Consider the following 15,175-nt stretch of genomic DNA (forward strand, 5'->3'; position numbering starts at 1 on the left):
TTAATGTTTATTTTTGAGAGAGAGAGAGAGAGAGAGAGAGAGAGAGAGAGAGAGAGAGAATGAGAGGGGGGAGGGCAGAGAGAGATAGGGAGACAAAGAATCTGAAGCAGGCTCCAGGCTCTGAGCCATCAGCACAGAGCCAAACACAGGGCTCGAACTCAGGAAAGGTAAGATCAGTACCTAGGCCAAAGTTGGACACTTAACCAACTGAGCCACCCAGGAGCTCCAGATTTGTGGGTTTTTTCTTCAAGGATTGATTCCAGCTCTATATAAAGAAGCTTAAAAATCACTTCAGGAGTTAATGATTTCTAAGGTCCTCTTCACCTTCTACAAGCTATGAAGATGTTCTGGGGTGGATTGTGACCCTCCCTCCAAGAGATCTATGAAAACTCTGACCCCTGGTACGTGGAATGCAACCCTGATTGGAATTAGGGTCATGGCAGATGTGATTAGTCAAGATGAAGTCATGCTGGAGTGGGGTGCTCCCAATAACACTGTTGGCTTTGTAGGAAGATAGCCATGTGAACACAAGAACACATAGGAGAATGCCTTGTGATGACAAGCGCAGAGATTAAACGGATGCAGAGGTATGTCAAGGGATGCAAAACACTGTCAGCAAACTCTCAGAAGCTGAGCAGAGCAAGAAAGGATTCCTCTGCAGGTGTCAGAGGGAGCATGGTCCTGCCAACACCTTGATACGTGGATGTTAGACTTTCAGCCTCCAGAACCACAAAACAATACATTTCTGTTGTTTTAAGCCATACAGTTTGTAGTCCATTGGTATAGCACATAGGTTCCTAGGAACCTAACACAGAAGGGAAAGAGGAAATAGTAATTTTCATATATGGTAATTCTGCTTCCCTGTACCCAGCTAAAAAGGAAGTGCTTTAACATGCCCCTCGCTCTTTCTTCCTTTTGCTACATTTAGTTTATTGCTCTTCTCTCTTCCTATTTTTTCCCAACCCACACTACAAGATGGATTGCCAGAAGATAGAAGAAGCCATTTCCATTTTTTTTAATGCTTCTCCTCAGCACAAGACAATCTGACTAGAGAACTAGATCTATAAATGTGCACACTCCCACACACGACAAAAGGTTGTCTCATTCTCAAGACATGTTTTGCAGTCAGCCCCTGAAGCAGGATTCCAGAATTTGATCAGCTCCTGCTATCTCACCAACTGTTTCTTGACAGTGTCTGCTTTGGTGACATCACATGTTTGATTGCCACCCTGTAGAGATACAACAAGTATAAATTCTGTGCTGGAAGGCTCCAGTTTGGAAAGCCTTAGTCCTGTGTGGAAAAAAATGGCAATGGAACAAAAGTGCCATGTGGCTGGGATGTTGCCATGGCCCATTCTCTTGTGGTGATTATTTATGTAGTGGGGCAGATGGAGGCCCTGTTTACGGAACGTGCGTACCTTCATGCCGGTTTGCTCAGTCTAGTCCCAGCATTTAAGCGGGCTTGGTATCTTATTCAGATGATTCACTTATGCATGTATATATCCATATATACAATCAAAAATATTTATTGAGTAACTGGTACTGTAATACCTTATGTGCCAGAGATATTACAGTAAATAAAACAAAAAAATCCTGCTCTCATGGATTATGTATTGATGGAGGCAGTGAGACAATATGCAAAACAAAACGAAAATATCTATCTTTTTATAAAGTGACAGCTATGAGAAACAATTATGCAAGGAAAAGAAATGACAAGTGCCTGAAGGAAGTGGTAGGGGAGAGGGGTTGCAGTTTTAAGCAAGGGGGTTGGGGAAGACCTCAATGAGCAGGTCACATTGGGAGCCAGTAAGCCTCGCTGTTTCCTGTGGATCAGTGGAAAGAGTAATGAACTTGGGATGAGAAAACCCATATTCAGCTCTTGCTATGAACAGAATTATGTCCCTGCCAAAACTCTTATCTTTAAGTCCTAATCCCCTACTACCTCACAATGCGATTGTATTTGGAGATAGGATCCTTAGAGAAGTAGTTAAGTTAAAATGAGGTCATTAGAGTGGAGTCTAATCCAATCTAACAGGTGTTGTTAGGCTAGGAAGAGACACTAGGGACACAGGTGCACTGTGGAAAGCCCACATGAGGACAGAGCATAAAGGTGGTTTCTGCATGCAAAGGAGAGGCTTTAGGTGAAAACACAGAAGTGGACACTTTGATTTTGAACTTCCAGCCTCTCGAACTGTGAAAAATAAATTTCTGTCGTTTAAGCTACCCAGTCTGTAGCATTTTGATCTGGCAGTTCCAGCTAACGGGTCTAACAAACGTGGGCACTTACCACACCTCAACACTCGGATGTTGGATGTCATAAACTGAACATGTGCAAATATGAACACTTTACCTCTACCCTCAGCAATTCTTCTCTACCCAGGGTCTTTCCCATTTCCATTGGTTTCAACTCCAACCTTCTTGTTTCTCAGAACAAAAATGTTACAGCCATCCGTGGCTCTACATTTTCTATCAAAGCCTAAATCCAGTGCACCAGGAAATTCTGTTGGCTCCACCTTCAAAGCATATCCAGATGCAGTTAGAACTCACCACCTGTGCTGCTACCATCCTGTTCAAGTCACCAGCATCTCTAAATTTCTGCAAGAGCCTCCTGACAACTGTCCTGGCATCCATTCACAGCAGCCAGGCCATCCTTGTAGCCCACCTACCGCTCCTCCATTCCAACACCTTCCAACTAGGGCAGACCTGAAGCTTCCCCCCCAACAACTGCCTGTCTTTGAGTCTCTGTCAAACACAAGAGAATGGGGGGCTGACTCTCTTTCTACAACAAACTCTGATTAAATAAAGAGGATTTGCTTGTCCTTGTTGGGGTGGCCTTCATTTATTTCCACAAAAGTCAAGTTTAAAACACTTGATAATGATGCAGGCTAGATTTATGAACCACAGTGAGTATTTTTTTAACTTTATCTTTGCTTCATAAAATGCTTATTTTGAAGATTGCTTCTGGATCGAAGTACAAAGAACATTAAGTATAAGATAACTAAGCAATTATTGGACTAGCTGGAATCATCTGAGTTTTTCTTGTGTAGTTCCCAGCCACAGCATCATACTTAATGTTAAACATTTCAATGTCCGACTCTTCTCTTTCTTTTCTCTTCATAATAATTTCTCTTTTGTTGCAGTTCAAACTTAAATGCACTGGTTCGCTTCTCAGTAGACAAAAATCAGCATATTCTATGCTATAAGCCTTTTGGACACTTGAAACATTTTGTTAAATTGGTCTTTGCTTTTATTTTCTCAATTGGAAAGGATTTGTTTTCTTCATTTATTTCTGTGTAATTATTGTTTCCTCATACACCTTTCCCCATGAAACCTGTTTTGGGATCATGGTTGTGTGTGATTTTATCTACCTACCCAAAGTATCCTATGGTTAAATAAGTACAATTGCAAGCTTGCACAGAGCCTGATATGGCAATATGCAGAGAAAATGCTAATAAGCATGGTCAATTATTAAAAAGTGGAGATATTTACACTATAATGAAGAACACATTTTCCTGTGGAACACATGTATGTTAGTGTTTCATGGGTTCTAATCCTTACATATTATCATGACACTGGTAACCTTGTCCAGGCTCTTCCCATTCAACAAGTCTTATCCCAGGACTGTGTTTGGCTCACTTCATTGGCTCAGTTCAACCAAGGGTAGTTGAAACCAGAAATCAGCCCATCCTCTTATAAATAGTGACACATTACAAGTAATCATGTGGTGAACAGGGCATTTTTGTGGTCTTATAAACAGATCAATTACTTTTGTCTTTAGACCTTTAAAAATACTACATCTTGGATGGATGTGGAGTGGAGACATATCAGTGCTTATAACCACTGGCATAACTTCTGTATTTCATTTTCCAACTAGACAAGACTTGCTATTTTAACATTTTAATTAATGCTGAGCCCAAGACATCAGTGTACACAGACATGTTTTATATTATAGAACTCTTTAATACAATTTTGATCCGATCACTTTTAGCTACTACAATCCTTGATTGGTTCTTGCTTATTTGAAACGCATGTTAGTTTCACCAACTGCTTCTCTGCGCCTCGTTGTATTTCATGTGGAATCTCCTCCGTTCTCTTTCTTCCTGAGTAACTACAACTTGAAGTAAGATGTTCATGCGAAATAAATAGGTGCATTTTTGTGTATATTTTCAATTCAGCAGGGTAAGAATTAAGATGGGTCAGTTACTATTAGGTAAATGCCCAATCTAGTTCTTGGAAAATAATAACCTCTTATTTTTGGATAGTACTTCCTAATTTTCCAAGCACATTCAGAGTTATTACCTCACTGGCATGCAATAATTGAGGTTAGAACCTTGGGCTCAGGGTCAAGGTGGACCTGGTGTTTGAATCCAGTATCAGCAGTCAGGAGGAGTCTGATTGTTGGTAAGTTACTTAGCTTTTCTTCATTTCAGCTTCCTCGTCTATAAAATGGAGCTATTAATACACTACCTCAAATAGTTGTGAGGGTTAAGTGACACAATACTGAAAGCTTTTGCTCAGTATTTAGCACATACTATACTAAGTGTGCAGGTATTTTAGGCAGTGGTAGGGGTAATTGCTTCACTTGATCTAAGAAGCAAAAATATTACCTCTAACTATGGGCATTGATGCCCAGATGGTGTAAGTGCGTTATTCAAGACCTTAGAGATAATTAATGAGTCATACCTATAACTTGACTTAATTAAACCTAGTTTAATGTTCCTAAAACTTCAACAAAGATAGCAGAATATTTGTTAATATTTTTTTGACATCTCACATAATTCCCTCTTCTCTTATCCTGATTAATTCCTGTTGCAAGAACTTTGACCAACAGCCGGAACAATTAGTTGCTTGTATTATATAAATAGTTCAAAGACATTTCTTCATCAAAATATTGTACGGTCACTGTAGTTGTTATCTCTGTGTGCTCAATTCCATGGCCTCTTCTCAAAGTAGCAGCTTGACTTCTATTTGGAAATCTAGAGCTGCCCTGCAGGTTATCAATACAGTGTCCCACCTTCCAGTGATACAGGAATTGAAGAGAGTCTTTGTGATTGGATTTGGTCAAACTCTGTCTCTCTGAATCTTGAAAACAATCCAAATAATGGAATCAATTGCCCTGTATTCATCCCCATTTTAGAGACTCACAAGTAGTTTAGTTCAGACTATCTAGATAGCTGAGGCTACTTTATCTCTATTCTCTCAGAAGGCTGATTCTTTATTTTTACCCTTCTTTTGAGGGTCCACATCTTATCCTTCTCTCTTAAAAAAAAAAAAAAGGCTTATCCAGAGTCAGTTTCTTGTACTAGGAACTCCAACTCATCGTAGTAAGCTAGTGCCACAAAAAAATGTTGCAAAACAACCCTAAAATTCAGTGGCATACAATAAAAAGTATTTATCATTCATGTATCTCCAGGTCAGCTGGGATTGGACAGATCCAAGCTGGACATAGCCTCAAGCTGCAGGCTGAGTCCAGGTTCCCTCTTATGTGTCTCTTGCCCTCCTTGGACCAGAGCTCCAGAGGGCAAGCTCACTCATCCAAGGACATTTCAAGCTTCTGCCCCATCCTGTCTGCTAATATTCCATTGGCTAGAACAAGTCAAAGGGACAAGCTCAAAGTCAAACGAAGTAAAGATCACTCTACCCACAAAGTTGGTGGAGGCAGCAGTGAAAAGTTGCTGAGTAGTGATTTAACCTACTTGAGATAGACTTATTTGCATTAGGAAGTCATCCATTTCTGCTAAGGAATTTCCATCTAAAATGCAAACACTATTAGAGAAGAAAAACATAAGGCCTTTCCATTAACAACTTATCTTACCTTTGTTTGTCCAGTTGGCTAGAATGCAGTGTCCCCATATAGCTTAGAAGAATCATCTCCAGAACTATACAGATGGATGCAGGTTACCAAGGGGGATTGGGGTTAGGACAAAGGAAAACCTAAATTCATATCACAGTATGGAGGGGCATGTGACAATGTCCATGTAAGCAAGATTCTTAGGGACTAAGAAGAAGGTAAATTTCACTGGACACATGGATGCCCTCCTATATACTAAGTGAGAAGGGGAAAAAGGAGTTTATAGATTCCTTAGGTTTGTAAGAATGGATCCTCAAATTAGGGCTTAACATTACCTGACTCCATATTATTTTTATTTCCTTATGCTCTGCTATGGCTACACCGTCAGCTTGGAGTTGTCATACAAAAGTTACCATGAATTCTGATATATGGGAAAGCTGAATAGTTTTAGATTTGTTTACTCTCAATCTAGGAGACCATATTCGTTTAGGTAATTTCTGGCTTTTAATTTCTCAGTTGTATTTTGGATGCGGTCATCAGAGTTGCCAGGCTACTCATGTCATGAAATACACAGAACTGTAAGACTCTGAGGTCAAAGGAAGCTTCCTAGGAGTGTTAATTATTCTATCAGGTGGAGTTCAAAGGAGTAAGTAGAGACCATGCCCATTTCTCAAGTTTCAAATTGTCTACAAGTATTCAAGTGTGAACATGTGTGACAGTTTGTGAGCATATGTGGAAGGCAGAGGACTGGTTCCTATAAATCGTGTTTGGATGTTTGTAAGGATATAATTCAAATATTAGAAAGCCAAATTTGGACAGGGCATAGTTCTACTCCCAAATGTATCAACATCCTTTAACTATACTCTCAGGCAGATCAGGTCAAAATATGGCTTAACAACCAACTTCTCTCAGAATAAAGCATATTTTCCCCAGGAATGTTTTAAACAAAGTGAATGACATACACTCTCATCAAGAGAGATGATTGACATTACATACTTGATGAAATTTCCCTTTTCAAAATCATGACACTTTATAACATAAAGAGATAGTAATTATATACTCTCCAACCTTAAAAAAAAAGAAAGCACTAGTGGGAAAACAGAAATATGTTCTACAAAGAATGCAATTAGGCAGAGCTAGATTAGAGAATCCACAGAGGATAAGCCACAGGACTGATTATCTTGAATTTAATTTGCTGCTTTTGATATTTCCCCCTGCATTTTAGTTATTCCATAGAGATCAGCTTGTTACAGCTTCATTTTCCAATTGGTACACTTATTTATTATTATTTTTTTGCATCAGGCATGGTAAAAGATCACCACTCACACCAATTATTAATCTTCCAACTGCCTTGTCATTTCCAAAGGGAAACAAACAATATGGTACCTGACATCTAAATCCTCTCCCCTGGGGAGGATGCAGACCAATTTTCTTTCTTTAATAGGGGCGCTTGATGTTAAGTTGTTTAAGTACTGGGATTTGTTGGGAAGGGTCTCAAACCTGTGGTTGCAATGAAACACCTCTGTGTGACTTCTCTTTCTCTTGAAATACCACAGTTTCAACTAAGGTACCAACAAGCTATAAATAGTCAAGTGAGATCATATATTTTTTTTTAACAGAACTGCCAGGAGGAATTATGATAAGGGGTGAGATTTGTAAGTTTATGACTACTTTATTTTCTTTAAATTTGATGAAGCTCATTGTCCCCTCATCTTATGTGTACTCTGTCTGCTCCATACCCAAAGGCATGCAGATTTTAACTTCATTTCTATTTTTCTCAAGAAATTTCATCACATTCAAGATGTCATGAATGCTTTGTTGCCTTTACCACAAATGTGGCAGGGAAGAGGGTGGGATTCTCCCTACAGATAGACCCTAGAACTCCTCCATGCAGCTTCCAATGTTCTCATGTTTTAATTTCTCGAGAGTTCAAATGCTTTTACTCATCCCTTATTTTCCTGTATTATTCAGCCTTGTTTTTCTTTCTTTAAACAACTGAGCTCTGAGCCTTACAAAATGCAGCATACAGTAAAACAAAAGTGTACTATATTCGAGTTTGGCAACTGACTCTTCTTACTTGAGGATGTCCTTTTTGATTTCTCCATCCTACCACCTCCAATATCCTAAGTTTATTTTTCGTTAATCACATGTAGTTATACCCTGAGAAGTAATTTGATAATAAGGTATCAACTGATTTTTATAAAGCACTTTTTCCCTGTGAATTTTGGCTTGGGAAAGAGATTGCAACAATGACAGACCTGGGGCTTCAAGGTTCAAGAGCAGAATTCTATAGACTATAGATGCTAATTAATAGCCAGCCTATTTTCTGTTCCTTTGGTTATCAAAAACTGTAGAACTTTTAGGAAACAGAAGGTACAAGGACAAGAAAATCTGGTTCCGATAGTCCTGCTGGTGTTATTTTTCTTACAATATTGTATCCTGTGTGAAAAGTGACTTAAGACTTCCTCCCCAGAATCACAAGACTAATTCCACACTGCCAATTCTTCAATCTGAAGAAAATAAGTTAAATCTTTTTTGCTATGGTCATTTTTTTTTAGGCTAAAGATAAACAATAAAGGTAATGTAGAAACCTGTCACAGCTAGTTACCAGATATAAGGCAATCCTCAGCATAAAGTCAACTTGCTTTTTCCAACAGGTGTTTTTTTTTTTTTTTTAAGTTCTGAGCTATCTTTCTATTTATAATTTTTAAATGAATACTTTATTCATATTTAAATCAATTCTAGAGTCTCATATATTAACTCTAAATCATTGCTTTTATAACCTCACATTTTATAAAATGAGTTTATTCAATCTCCTCCTAGTGACCTTCAACATGCGTATCTCTGTCATCACTAGAGCTACTTTGTGAGTCATCTAAGGCAGTTTTCTGACAATGCTGTTTCTAAGTTGTTCAAGACTTCAAATCTATGTATGAGACTGTCTCTGCAGATTTTATCCCAAGCCACAGGTTTTCATTTGCATAACCTGAGAAGAATTGGTTTCTTGTTCATACTCTAGATACAAAGTCATGCTCTCCAATTATTGGGTGGCCTTTTAAGCAATCTAAAAAAGCTTGTTTACAACAAGCATCCAACACTTGTAATTATGAGGTCACACCTGCCAGAACAATTATTAAACCTGTGTTAATTGTCTATGTCTTCTCTCCCTTGTTAACAAGTCTATTTTGTGACCTTTGTGCGCTTTTTCCAACTGGCATCAGTTGAGGTCGTTTGGGGCTAATGTGTACCTTGAAACAGTTCTTTGATCCAAAAAACATAACTGAGAGAGGTTGTAAATAAAATAATGTCTCCTTTCCCAAAGATATCCATGTCCTAATGCCCAGAACTTGTGAATATGTTAATTTATTTGGCCAAAGAGAATTAAGGTTGCAGATAGAATTAAGATTGCTAATCACCTGACATTAAAGTAGAGAGATGATCCTAGATTACACCAGCAGGTCCAAATAATCACACTGCTCCTTGAGAGTTAAAGAGTAAGGCTGACAGATTAGTCTTCTTTGACTGAGTTGATGGAAAAAGAAGCTGGAGAGATTTGAAACATGACAGGCACTCTGCACTGCCCTTGTGGACTTTGAAGACAGAGGAAGGTGGCTTACACTTGAGGCAAGAGAGTAGCTTCTAGAAGCCGGCAGCAGTTCTCAGTTGACAGCTATCAACCAAACAGGGACCTCAGTCTTGTAACCCCAAGGAACTGACTCTTCCAACAGCCTCAAAGAACTGAAGAATGGATTCTTCACCGGAGCAAGGGAGATATATTCATTTTTCTGGGGTCTCATTGTTCTACTACTCAAGGATTTGGGCCAAGGTGTTGAATTTTAACGTTTTTATCAAAATGCTGCCTTTACATGAGACTAACAAAATATCATACTTTCCTATCACTTTAAAACAGGCAAAATCATTTCTTTTTTATGTTTTTAAATGATTTAAAATATGTGAAGTAAAGAAAAGGCTAGGCATGCTGAGGAGAAGCCCATGACTTGCATGGTTCCAGTGTGAAAGGCAGAGTGTGTGAGCAGTGTGGGAGAGAGTTGGGGCAGGTAGTGGGGCCTGGGTCATGGTAAATCCTGGAAGCTACTTTTTGGGGACTGAAATTTTTCCTGAAGGGATCCATTCAAGGACTCTCTCCAAAGGAAGGATATGATCATATTTGAGTTGAGAATAATCATGCTAGAGCATGTAATGAGGTTAAAACTATTACTATAGTCTAGCCTCTCAACTCCCCAGGAAGACCAAAACACTGGTTGGTAAGGGAGGAGCCATAGCAACAACATTCATAAATGTGTATGTAATATTTTATCATAATCCTCTAATGATATCTGATTTAATTAGCTGAGCAAAGTGAAACTATGACAAGTAATGGGACTCGCCCCCCCCCCAACCCCCAAATCATGAAGTCAAGGGTCAGAGTGCTAGCACCAGCCCTTGTGAAACAAATTCATTTTCTTTCTATATTCATGGGATAGGCATTTGTGCTTCCATCATCAGCCTATCTATAAAAGAGTCAATGATTTATGTCTTAATCCCAAAGATTCTAAGAGATAAAAACTGTGTACAAGCTCAGAGCTCCATGTATTAATATCAGTAAGGTACTTTAGGACCCAGAGTAGCAAAATTAGTCTTCCTGCTCCTGACAAGGGCTCTGATCATGTTAACTAAAATTCATAAATATGAAAATAAAGGATTGGATTTTTTAAGTAGCAGGGAAAAAGTAACGAAGTCTGATTTCTTGGGAATAATATAATGAGTTTCTATTTACTGAACACTTAGGTTGTGGCAGGTTAAACACTACTCTTAACCTTGGGAGAATGAAAGGACATTGCTGTCCCATTTTACTGGAGGACAACAGAGGCCCAGACAGGTTAAGTTGTGCCCAAGATTACTCAGGAAGTAAGGACAGGGTCAGGGTTTAATTTCAGGAATTTGTATTTTAAAAGTTTCTAGGGGCGCCTGGGTGGCGCAGTCGGTTAAGCGTCCGACTTCAGCCAGGTCACGATCTCGCGGTCCTTGAGTTCGAGCCCCGCGTCGGGCTCTGGGCTGATGGCTCAGAGCCTGGAGCCTGTTTCCGATTCTGTGTCTCCCTCTCTCTCTGCCCCTCTCTCTCTGCCCCTCTCCCGTTCATGCTTTGTCTCTCTCTGTCCCAAAAATAAAATAAAAAACGTTGAAAAAAAAATTAAAAAAAAAAAGTTTCTAACCTCCATGTCACATTGCCCAATTTGTAGGAAGGAACAGGTAAAAGGGACATGAAAGAAGGTAAATGTCAAAGTCGCTTTTGGGTGATTTACATGAGGACTTAAAACATAGAAGGAGGTCTTAAACATTCAGCATAAACTCAAATTTGTTCATCTCTTTGAAAAACCTGAGCAAGTACATGAATCTAGACAACTGTCTAACTTTCCAGAGAAATGTTTCCTAACTTGTGTCCAATTCTGAAAAAAGGGTTACCCTGGACATTTAAGAGCTATCACAATAAAAGGAGTCATCCCTGAGCCTTGTTCCCCTCCTGGACTTGGGGGCTTGGTGCTGGGAATGTGGTGTGAACTTGGGTAATAAAAATTGCTTCCAGAAATCCTGAACTGAGGGATTCTTTGGTAAAATACGAAAAGAAAATTGAGCAATCTTTTAGCCAAGAAACAAACTAAATTTACGCTAAAAAATACAGTCAATATTTGTAAAGTACATTACCATTCTATGTAGCTGCTTCACTACAAAATACCTGACAGACAGAAGCTTCTGGTTGGCAGACTCATGTAAACACCATGAAGCAGGAAGGTATGAGGGGAGGAACAGAGATAAAGGACCCCCATGGGGCCAAATGCAATGGATGGTCAAGGGACTGAAAGGTGACCTGAGTGGAGGTATAATGTTATTTGCCCCACATTCTATATTGTATTTGTGAGTACCATGGAGGTAACACAGCTGTCTTTCTGGCATGAACTACACCTTAGAATACTGAAGAGTAACTATCTAAGATTCCAGGAAAGGATGAGTTTATTCTTAAGAACTGCTTTGTTGATTCAAATGGCACACTAAGTTCAAAACCATGGAAAGTTTCTCTCTACCGTTAGAAACTCTGGTTAAAGACAATTTTAGACCTTGTTAAGGTCAAACAGAGGATTTTGTTTTTTCCCCTTGTTCTGATTACTTTGAAAGGCCACCAACATTACAGACAGCCCTTAAACTTGATTAACTTTCCCTGGGAGCATCACGGCCCAGTAAACTGTGCCTCAGACATCCTGCTTTCCTCTCGGAGTACTGTGTGACTGGTCAAAAGGGACCCTTGGGACTGGAGATTCATACTGAGAAGAAAGCAATACAGGCTGCCAACAGGATACTTTTGAAAAGACAACAAGGAAAATATCAAGTGCTGAGATGTAATTGTGTTATCAATCATTTCAAAAACAGAGTCTATTATTCCTGTTCACTCACCTACTTTTTCTTTAATGGTTGCCATTTTTTTTTAACATATATGCAGTTATTCCCCATTCTGTGGAGAGGCATTTTAATTATTTAACCTTACCCCACCCCCAATTCACCAAAGATGGGTTCAAGAAGTGACAGATAAAATTATAGTTGTTTCGGGGAGCCTGGGTGGCTCAGTCGGTTGAGCATCAGACTTTGGCTCAGGTCATGATCTCACAGCTTGTGAGTTTAAGCCCCGTGGGGGGCTCTGTGCTGACAGCTTGGAGCCTGGAGCCTCTTCAAATTCTGTGTCTTTCTCTCTCTCTCTGCCCCTCCCCCACTCATGCTCTGTCTCTCTCTGTCTTCCAAAAATAAACAAACATTAAAATTTTTTTTTAAAAATTATAGTTGTTTCATGCTATTAACATCAGTGCTAGGAGGCCTACGCCAGGAAAGGTTACAAAGAATGAAAGTTCTCCTGCAATACATTTGCAAAATCTCCTTTGCTTATGTGGTCTGGAGATCTGTTCACCAGTTGCTTATTGTCTTTTCCTGAGTCTTACTTAGATCGTTAGTTTTAAAACTAAAAGGAGTCTGAGAGATCAGACAATACGTCCAACGTGTTTCATCTCCAGTGCTAACTCTTGTTAATTGGGCCTTATCATCTGAAATATTGTGTTAGGTAGGATTCTGAAGCTCAGTCTGTATTCAGCAGCAGAATAGCTTTGATTAAGGCCTACTATCTCTGCCATGGGTACTGAAATGAGGTAGAACTATACTGATGGAGACAGTGGTCATCCAGGACTTAATAATAGAACCAGAGAGAGACCTGAGTTCTTCACATCCACCATAATGGCATAAAGACAGGATGAACCTGTGAGTATTCTTTTAAATTAATTCTAGTTTCCCATCATTGCAGATTTCAACTTCTCCACCATTACATGCTTCTTCTTTTGGTATGTAACTCTTGTTAAAATATTCTGAGAAGGAGACCCTTTGACACCTTCTTTATACCCTTATGTGATGTAATTTGCTATGACAACATAAAAGAGATTGAGAGCAAAGGGCTCTCTGTCTGAGGGCAGACAGAGTGGGGCTATGATATTATTTGCAGTCTTAGTCCACCTTGAACACTCCCAGAATGCTTCAGCCTCCTGGCTTCATACTTCTTAGTCTGCCTGTAGAACTTTTCTACTATTTTCACGGCTCACTCCCTTACTTCTTTTATATCTCCATGTTTAAGTATCACCTTATCAGACTGATCCTCTGTCATCCTATTTAATAAGAGCACATCCCATCCTGTCCCTCTGTCCTTTTACTCTAACATGGTTTATTCACAGCAAGCATCCTCTTACCATTACAACTTGTTCATGGTTGTATTTCTACAACACCACCTGATACAGAATTTCACCTTTGTGATCAATGACACACTTGCTTTCTCTCCCACTGCTAGATTCTAAGTTCCATCATGAGCACAGTCTCTTTTGTTCCTGGCTTATTTCTCAGCCCAGAGAATAGTCTCGGTCACACAGTAGTCCTACAAATAAAACTGTGTTGACTCAATTTGAAGGGATATTCACATTTCAGTCAATCTAGCTTTTAACTTCTGACACTGTTGTCCAACTACAGCTAATGGGCCACATCCAGCCCAAAGACTGTGCAAATAAAAATTTTTTGGAACACACTCATTTCTTATTTATTTACATACTGTCTGTAGCTGTTTTCACATTACAAGGCCAGAGCTCAGTAGGTGTAACAGAGACTTCATGGCCTGTTTAGCCTAAAATATTTCCTGATCCCTGGCTAAAAGGGCATGAGCAGGGATGAAAGTAGTCAATGGCAACCATAGCTATCTTTCTGTAACTGACCAAGAGGATCTGCCAGAGTTGAACGGAAGGTGGATGGCTCAGAGTCAATTCTTAACCCCTTTAGCAACCCTCAAGTGCAAACTTCTGAGCAAATGCTGGACTCGCTCCACAAATTTTTCTTGCGTAGCTACAATGTGCCAACCTCTTCCAAGGCTCTGTAGTACATCACTGAAGAAACACAAGCACTGCTTGAAAATGGGCGTTCGAGCAGCCGAGACAGACAGTAACCAGTGAAAACATTAAGTGAAGGACCTCGTACATAAGAAGAAAGGGCTATTGATGGAGCCGGGGGTGGGGGGGTGGGGGTGGCAGGAGAAGGTATATAAATATATATAACACGTAGGACACACTGAGAAGACAACATTTAAGCCAACACTTGAAAAGGGTAATTACCCAGCTATAGCAATAACTTCTGGAACAATATTAAAGGCAAACAGAACAGCCAGTGCAAAAAGCCCAGGGCAGAAGTAAGCCTGCTGGTTTTGAGGGACAGCCAGGAAGCCCCTGAGAATGAAAAGAAGGAAAAGAATAGATTGGGTGTCCACAGTGAGAACATTGTTTTAATCAAAAACTCTAATTGGGAGGGAAATACAATTTAACCGACCATGGACAAACTCTCTTGGGGCATTTAATTTTGTCAAACAAGACACTGTAGAATAATTATAAAATTAGTATATTTTATTGGCTCAAATTAATTAGCTTTCCCCACATTTCCAAATGCCAGACTTTGCCCCATTTATTTGGAATCTACAAGCTGACTATCCCTTGACCTTTTGATTTCCTATGCCTCTGATCCTTGAATTCTCTCTAGAGAGTTCCTGCCCAAGAAGGAAACAGCCAACCTGAGGAGGAGACAGGTCTCTGCAGTCAGACCTGCTGGATGATGACTCCACGGAGCTCCTCCAAGTCACAGAGCCTTTCTCCCTGAACCTCTGTTTTCCCATGGGCACTGGACAGAGTAACAGTGCCCAGCTCACAGGGTGAACACTGAACAACTTAATGTGAGTTAGCACTCAGCCAAACCCTGTAGGCATTTATATACATGTTAGCAGTTATTTTTTATAATTTTTTAAATGCTTATTTACTTTTGAGAGTA

The 15,175-nt window shown here is 39.6% G+C and overlaps 1 long non-coding RNA gene across 3 annotated transcripts in view; it reads left to right on the forward strand.

Moving 5' to 3' along the window:
• Positions 1-4,336: 4,336 nt before the first annotated feature.
• The window catches only part of LOC109496685, a 39,901-nt gene continuing 29,062 nt past the window's right edge, over positions 4,337-15,175 (forward strand). For 2 of the 3 annotated variants that reach the window (XR_006593910.1, XR_006593911.1), the window contains exons 1-2: positions 4,339-4,401; positions 6,308-6,437. This is a non-coding gene — a long non-coding RNA (uncharacterized LOC109496685). Of the gene's footprint in view, positions 4,402-6,307; positions 6,438-15,175 lie in introns of all 3 variants that reach the window. The other variant, XR_002152910.3, reaches the window with a different exon arrangement.

The sequence above is a fragment of the Felis catus genome, chromosome A2, assembly GCF_018350175.1.
Source record: "Felis catus isolate Fca126 chromosome A2, F.catus_Fca126_mat1.0, whole genome shotgun sequence".
Classification (NCBI taxonomy): domain Eukaryota; kingdom Metazoa; phylum Chordata; class Mammalia; order Carnivora; family Felidae; genus Felis; species Felis catus.